Source organism: Durio zibethinus, chromosome 22, assembly GCF_047325235.1.
Source record: "Durio zibethinus cultivar Kanyao isolate XHJ-2024 chromosome 22, ASM4732523v1, whole genome shotgun sequence".
Taxonomy (NCBI): domain Eukaryota; kingdom Viridiplantae; phylum Streptophyta; class Magnoliopsida; order Malvales; family Malvaceae; genus Durio; species Durio zibethinus.
The window spans coordinates 13,473,169-13,482,020 of record NC_143183.1 but is presented as its reverse complement, the minus strand read 5'-3'; the positions used below and the strand labels follow the sequence as shown (position 1 = coordinate 13,482,020).

Genomic DNA, 8,852 nt, shown 5'->3' with positions numbered 1-8,852 from the left:
GAGCCACAATATTATAAGGGGGCAAAAGATACCAAAGAGCTTGAGAACTTCTTGTTTGACATGGAACAATACTTTCGAGCTATGCACATAAAATCAGAGGAGGATAAGGTTGCAATGGTTTCAATGTACCTTGCCAGGGATGCCAAGTGATAGTGGCATTCAAAATTTGTAAATGATGAATGCCCTATTAAAACTTGTGCAGATCTTAAGTAAGAGTTAAAGAACCAATTCTTCCTTGAGAATGTGGAGTATATGGCCCGAAAGAGGCTTTAAAAATAGATGCAAATAGGAATGGTGCAGGAGTTTGGGAGGAGCTTTTCTACCTTGATTTTGGACATTAGAGACATGTTCAAAAAAGACAAGATGTTATATTTTATTGAGGTCCTCAAACCTTAGGTAAGAGTAGAATTATAAACACAGAAGTGCAAGATGTGGCCACGGCCATGGCTTCTGCCGAAAATCTTCATGATTTTAATGATGGCCCTTCAAAATGAAAGAATCTTCCATCAGGTGGCAGTAACTCCAACTTTGAAAATGGAAGAAAAATGGCTAGAATAGACTGACCCTTTAGTAGGGGATCTGATAGGAGGCCTTTTGGTCGAGACAATACCCAACCTTGGGCAAACAATGCATTAAATTTTAATGCTGAGGTAACTGTTATCTTGCTTTCTATGCCAGGGGCCGCATCGGGTGGCTGAATGCCCACATAAATGTGCCCTTAATGCTCTGAAAACCTCATATCAAGAGTCCATTAAAACACCCAAGATAGTCAAAAAAGTTAAAGAGGAGCCAACTAGGATGGGCTCAATACAATTTCTTAATGCCCTTTGTACCCAACTAAAAATGATAAAGAAAGAACCTAGGATAGGTCTTATTTCTATTGACCTGTTACTTAATGGGAAGAACATAAAGGCCATGGTAGATACGGGGGCCATTAATACCTTCATCACATAAGAAAAAGTAAAAAGGTGTGGTCTTAAGGTTAATAAGGATGTGGGCAAATGAAAGTGGTTAATTCATCAACCTTTGTGATCAGTGAAAGCTCTAAGAGTGTGATAACCAAGTTGAAGGGCCATAGGAAGGAAATGTAGACTTCATGGTTTCCTTTATGGATGACTTTGATGTTGTCCTAGTATTGGACTTCATGATGTTGGCTCAGGTGATCCCGATCCTCACTACTAGTTGTCTATTATTCTTAGGAGAATGCCCTTGTGTTGTACCGGCTGTGATCCTTCCTAAGAGTGAAAAAAAATGATTTCAGCCTTACAATTCAAGAAAGGGGTAAAGAGAGGAGAGCCCTCCTATGTGGCCCTGTCGATTTACAAAGAGGAGATTGAGTTGGAACTGATACCTGATGGGGTGAAAAAAGTATTGAAAGAGTTTGAAAATATGATGCCAACGTAATTGCCTAATGTCCTTCCTCCTTGAAGATCGATGGACCATGAGATTGAGCTTCTTCCGGGAGTTAAACCACTAGCTAAAGCTTCATATTGCATGGCTTTGCCAAAGTTGGCTGAATTGAGAAAATAATTAGATGAACTTTTACAAGCCAGTTTCATTAAACCATCGAAAGCACCATTTGGAGCACCCGTGTTATTTTAAAAAAAGCATGATGGGAGTTTATGGTTGTGTGTGGACTATAGGGCCCTGAACAAAGTCATTGTGAGAAACAAATGTCCCATTCCACTTATTGTGAATTTATTTGATCAACTATGCCAGGACAAGTACTTCTCCAAATTAGACTTGAGATCTGGCTATCATCAGGTCAGAATTGCTGAAGGAGATAAACCAAAGACCACTTATGTAATGCGATATGGTGCATTTAAATTTCTTGTTATGCCTTTTGGATTGACTAATGCCACTGTCACATTTTATACCTTGATGAATTAGGTGTTCCATGACTACCTTGACAAGTTTGTGGTCATCTATTTAGATGACATAGTGGTTTATAGTTCTACCTTGAAAAAGCACAAGAGCACTTGCGTCTTGTGTTTCAAAGACTACAAGACCACTAGTTGTATGTTAAAAAAGAGAAATGTACATTTGCTCAGACCTGAATCCATTTCTTAAGCCACATTGTTGAACAAGGCCATATTCGAATAGACATGAAAAAAGTTAGGGGCTATCAAGGAGTGGGCGACACTAAAGAATGTCAGTGAACTTCGCTCATTTTTGGGATTGACCAATTATTATAAGAGATTTATGGAAGGGTAAATTATTATAAGAGATTTGTGGAAGGGTACTCTCGTAGAATCATGACCCTCACAGAGCTAGTGAAAAAAGAGTATAAATGGTGTTAGATAAGTAAATGTTAAGAGGCTTTTGAGGGATTGAAGGAAACTATGATAAAGGACCCTGTCTTGGCTCTCCCTGACATTGGGAAGCCTTTTAAAGTTCAAATAGATGCATTTGATTTCACTATTAAGGGAGTACTTATACAAGAATGGCACCTGATAGCCTTTGAAAGTTAAAAGTTAATTTAAAATGAAAGAAGATATATGGCTCAAAAGAAAGAACTCCTGGCAGTAATTTATTGTCTGAAAGCATGGCAACATTATTTGTTAGGTTCACAATTCATTATGAAGACGGACAATACAACGGTTTGTCATTTTCTCACCCAATCGAAGCTCACGGTTAAACAAGCTATATGACAAGAATTTCTAGTCGAATTTGAATTTTATTTTGAGCACACAGCTAAAATAACCAATCAAGTGGCAGATGCATTGAATAGACGAGTAGAGTTGGCTACCCTTAGAAGAATGGCCCCAATGGTAGCTAGTAAATTCACAATAGACATCCACAAGCAAATTGAAGATAACCTAAGGAAAGACCCACAAGCTAGTGCCATCTTGAAGCTAGTAGAAGAAGGAAAGTCCAAATACTTTTGATAAAAAAAATGGGATTTTATTAACAAAGGGTCATCAATTATTTGTGCAAAAAATAAGAGGTCTGAGATAGATGCTAATAAGGGAATGCTATGACACACTATGGGCGGGTCACCTTGGTTGGCAAGATACCTTGGCTATATTGAAACAAGGTTATTATTGGCCTCATATGTAGCAAGATATGATGGACTATACGAAGACTTGTCTCATTTGCCAACAGGATAAAGTTGAAAAGAAGAAACTAGCAGGCATGCTTGAACTACTACCTATGCCCACTAGACTTTGAGAGAGTATTAATATTGACTTCATATAGGGTTTTCCCAAAATTGGTGATCTCGGGTTTATTTTGGTGGTGATTAACCATTTTTCAAAATATGCCACGTTCATTTCTACCTAAAAGTATTGCACTGCGGAAGACACAGCCTAGCTGATGTTTAAACATGTAATCAAATATCGGGGCATTCCTTAAAACATTGTCAGTGATAGGGATCCGAGATTTATTAGGTCATTCTGGAGAGAACTTTTCAAGATCTTAGGATCTTAACTCAACATCTATTAAAGTTATCACCCATAAATCGATGGTCAAACTGAACGATTTAATGCGTTGTTGAAGGAGTACTTAAGACATTTTGTTCAAGCCAATTAGAAGAATTGGCCTTCATTGTTGGATGTAGCTTAGCTTTATTTTAATTCCAACAAATGTTCTTCCACAAACAAGAGTTCGTTTGAAGTGGTCATGGGATAAACTACCAAGACTACCGCATATATCCTTTGAGCAGTATGGAGAGAAGAATCCACTAGCATTCAACCTTAGCAAAGAATGGAGACAAAATACAAAATTTGCTCAAGCATACTTGGAAAAAGCATTGAAACACATGAAAAAGTGGGCAGATAAGGGTCCAAGGGTACAGCAATTCAAAGTTGGTGATCTTGTTCTTGTCACACTAGTGCCCAAACAAACCAGGTTCCTAAGGAAGCGAGATCGTAGGTTGGTACATAAATATGAGAGTCTAGTGAAGATCCTTTCCAAAGTGGAGAATGCCTCTTACAAAATTGACCAACCAACATGGATGAAGGTGTATCCAGTGTTTCATGTGAGCAATTTAAAGCCTTTCCATGCAGATCCCACAGATGCAAGTTAAGGTGAATCAACAAGGGCAGCCATTTCCATGATGCCACCATCAAAATGTCGAGTTAAAAAAAATTTTAGCTGACAAGGTATCCAGAATATCTAAAAGAAAAGTTCATGAATACTTAGTAAAGTGGGAGGGCTTAGGACTAGAAAAAACTAGTTGGGAGAGAGATCATGATCTCTGAGCATTCAAGTGGAAAATTGAAGAATTCCATGCCAACAAGTCGATGAAGGCATCAATAGAATAGGTGGGGGAGGATGCCATGAGCCAACCTTGTATAGAGCCATGATCGGGCATAAGTTGTCTTGAGCCTCCCATGTATAAGGCCATGACTGGGTAGAGGTGCCAAAGGAGAGGATAGATCTCATGTGCTAGGAAAAAGTGTTCCCATTTCAAACTTTGTAATGGTTCTTGGTAGCATAGCTATAAAATCTCATTTACACTTTAGAGGGGGAGAGCAGTCAACATATTATTGGACAACCTCACTGGTTAATGTATGTGTTAGACCACCCATCTAGGGCTGCCCCTCTGGCCCCGACGATGGTGGGAAGACTCGATGTACTATTCTTGATATTAATAAAATACTTTTTTTATATACGGGAACGCCAGGAATCGCCAGGAATCGCCTTGGCGTGCTCCCATTTTGCCCCGATATATCGTTGTGTATGCTTGAGATTGACTTTGTTGCTTGTTGATTGCTTATTCAAATATCAAACTATCCTTGGCTGACTTGGGTGGAAGCATCCATTCAAGTACTACACGGTTTATTGCTTCTTTGAGAGAAAGTTTGGCCCATGCCACTGTGTTTGCATAAAGAATGTGCATAGCTATTGCCAAGATGATTTGTGAATTTAAGCCATGATTTGAGTTATCAAATTGAGTCATGAAGCAAGCTAGAATTAGTGAGCTCATTCACAAAGGAGGAATGACACAAGATTACAAAAGGATGCAACTGTCATTTATGGAAGATAATTGGCTAAAGTTAAATAGTAGGAGCGTCACATTTTCAGCTTTGTAAAAGGAGAAGAAACAGCTAGCAAAAATACAACTGGCTGTTGATGATATCTCACACATCGATCAAGGAGCTCCTCCAAATGAAGTTGAGTGCTCTCCCAAGAAGTGGACACCTTAGCTGCTGACTTGTCATGATCTTGCTTGTTGATTGGCTCATGAAGTGGACTTTAAATGCTACATTTGTTGCCAAAAGGAGAAGTTGCTAGCTGTGTTGCAAGCTGCCAACGTCTTCATCCAAATTGCCTCTATTATATGCAGCCGTGTATTCTCCAAAATGGGGCACTAAATGCAACTGCTGACCTGGATGTAAACTACACTCCTATTGGCTGTTGCAAGAAGCACAAGATCACTCTTAAAATACCGCTCATTTTTTACATGACAAGGGAACAAAAACAGCTACTGTCAACCAAAGCGGACTTCTTCAAGAAGGACGTTGCTAGCTGCTGCTGCCAGCCATGCATGATAAACAAATAAACCAGCTGGATGAACCGAACTTGATACTGATGAAACGAACCAGCTATGCTACTTCTGAGTGTGTTGCCACATAGATGCTGACTTGGCCACCTCGTGTTGGGCCATTGGCTATTGATAAAACCCTTAGAATGCTGCTATAAAATCAAACTTTGCTGTTGAGGAAAATGGGGGAGAGCCGCACCAAAATTCAATATTTTTTTATTTCCCTCATGTAACGTCTCAAGAAGGCTGTTGTTTTTGGGTTGGAAGTCTCAATTTGAGGCTGTTTGTCCATGGTTTCTCTTCTGTTTTTCTTCATTAAATTTCTTTTATCCTTTCCTTTACATGTCCTACTTATTAGCTAGTATTAAAAGCAAATTTGGAGAGCACAATACTTCAAAAAAAATGAAAACACCATTTACATTTCTCTTTCCAGATTATGTTTACTTGATGTTTGTGTTTATTTCTATTTCATTTTAAAGTGGTTTGAACTAGATGAGGCTAGGATATGGATGCCAATAGGTTGAGACATCACCTACGAGGCTCCATCCTACTTGAATCTATCATTTATTTATTATTTTTGTTAGATTTATTCTTAAGCTTGTTTGATGCAGCTTTAGTTTTCTGTTTTATCTCTGTTTTGGTTTGCCACTTTAAGTCTCATTTACTTGCTATTGATGCTATTTACTTTTATCTTTTAGTTTAAAGTTCCTTTAATTTCCCCTTTAATTTCCATGTTAATTAACTTCCGTGCACCTTCATTTTCTTGTTATTTAATTTCCATGTTCCTTTAATTATGTTGCCATTTACATTTTCTTGCAATTTTACTTTTTTATGTTATTCAATTCCATGCTTTTATTTAATTTTAATGTAATTTATTTTTCATGCACTTTAAATTTATGCAATTTACTTTTCGTGCATTTTAATTTTGTTGCAATTTATCTTTTATACATTTAAATTTCATATCTTTTACTTTTACGTTACCTTTTAATTTTTGTTAGTTTTGAATATTCCTAGTGATAGCACCAAAATATATTAAGATTTTATAGGTTAAAATGATGCTAAAATTTAAATTTTTGGATGATTTTTGGTGCTTTTCATGTTGTTTTCATGGCTTCAAGTTTTTCAAGCTCAAAGACTCATTTTCATGCAAGCCATGCATATAACCATGCAAAGCTCACATTCGGTCCAACCATACAAGAACAATGCCATCCACCATTGGTCCATATTGAAGCATCTCCAAGCAATTTGGACTCCCTCACATTTGGCCAAGGTGAAAATTCAAGATAAACATGTTTCCTTTGCTTAGCCATGAAGAGAATGACTTGCATAAGAACTCTAGTACATTTGGCCATGCAAGGGAGAAGAAAATTTTTCAAGAATTTGGACTATCCAAACTCAATCCATTTGGCCAAGAAGAGTTTGAAATCAATCATGAGCCTTTTACTTAGTCTTGAAAAGTTTGCTTGAAGGAGGACTTATCTTTTTGAAGATCAAGAGTTTAGATAAAAGGCAATTATCTTCTCTTGAAATCCATTTTAGCCGAACCTAAGGAGAGATTTACCAAGATTTCATCAAGTGAAGATCGATGGCCAAGACCATCATCATGTTCGGCCAAGCAATTCATGGTTGAAGAGTTCATATTTTTCATCCAACTTTGAAGATAAAGATCAAGCTTATCACCTAAAGTTTGAATTTCAAAATACACTTTGTAATTTCCCACCCCTTGGCCAAATTCCATTGTATAAATAGGGAGGCCATTCCCTTATTCCATTATCCCACTTCACACTTCTCTTCTTTCTTTTAGTTTTCAAGTTTCTTTTGTTCTTTATTTCTTTTAGTTAAGGTATTCGCTTATATGACAGATTTACCAATAACTAAGCTCTTGTTCTTTAAATCTTTTCAATCAAGAAGTATTTTCATTCGAATATCTCTTTTCTCATTTTTAAAGTCTACAATTCTTGTTTCTTGTTTTCTTTAATTTTGGCACAACCATTTTATTTTCAAGATCCAAGTTTCTTTGTTTTCTTTACAAGTTTCAACTAACCTACATTTTCTTGTTTTTTAGTTTTCCTTCATGCAGGCTTTGTTTCAAAGATCTCTTCAATCTTTCATGCAAGTTAAGAATCTTACCCATACATTATCTTTAATCTTTACTTGATTTGTGTAACCCTAAAACCTTAAATATTCATTTGGATATAAGATCTCAGCCTTTCACCTTTGGTAATCGTGAGCAACCCAATATTATTTTCTATAATCCCTGAGAAGACTATACTTAAAATACTCCACTTTATTACTTGATCTATGTATTTATAGGTTCTATTCGAAAAGTAACAATCAAGTTTTTGGTATCATTGTCGGGAATTACAATAGTGTTCGTAATATCAATAAAGAATTTCTAAGCTTTTATAATCTAAACTTTTTTCTTTTGTTTATTTATTTATTTTTTACTTTTCTTTTATCATTTCTTATTTGCATGTGCAGATCCAAAAGTATTGACTTAGTTCTAGTTAATCAAGAGATAAAGAAAACCTTTAAAGGAATAAAAAAAAAACAATCAACACCAGCTACACCTAATCCAATGGTAAATGCAAATAATGAAAGGCAAAGAACTCTAAGGGACTATGCAGTTCTCAATATATATGGTTTTTAACAATCCATTAGAAGGCTAGCTATTCAAGCCAATAACTTTGAGATAAAGCCTTCGATTATACAAATGGTCCAAACTTTTGTGTAGTTAAGAGGATTACCAAGCGATGAACCAAATCTCCATCTTTATAATTTTCTTGAATTATGTGACACTTTTCGTTACAATGGTGTTTCTAATAAAGCTATAAGACTAAGATTGTTTCCTTTTTCTCTTAGAGGCAAAGTGAAAAGTTGGTTATCTTCTTTACTACCTAGCTCAATTACAATTTGGGATGATTTGGTTAAGAAATTCTTAGCAAAAGTTTTTCCACCCATAAAAACTACAAAGTTAAGGAATGAGATCACCACTTTTCTGCAAGCTAATGGTGAAACTCTATATGATGGATGAGAATGATTTAAGAAGCTACGAAGAAAATGGCCACATCATGGTTTACCCCAATGGTTCCAAATTCAGATATTTTACAATGGTCTCACACCACCCATGAGAGCCACTTTGGATTCAATTGTTGAAGGGGCTATAATGAGCAAAACTCCTGATGAGGCTAATGATATAATAGAATAAATGGCTACCAATAATTACCAATCAGGCTTGGAAAGAAAAGTCAATAAATAGTTTGCTTGCTTATTTGAAGTTGATGTTATTACTTCCATTAACTCTCAATTAGCTGCCCTTACAAAAAAGATTGAAGCCCTAGGAAACCAATCACAAGCAAACCTT

At 36.4% G+C, this 8,852-nt stretch overlaps 1 non-coding gene across 1 annotated transcript; it reads right to left on the bottom strand.

The window, feature by feature from the left end:
- Positions 1-8,459: 8,459 nt before the first annotated feature.
- Positions 8,460-8,566, bottom strand: LOC149512621 (small nucleolar RNA R71). The gene has a single exon (XR_016332223.1). It is a non-coding gene; the product is annotated as a small nucleolar RNA R71 (small nucleolar RNA).
- Positions 8,567-8,852: the final 286 nt, after the last annotated feature.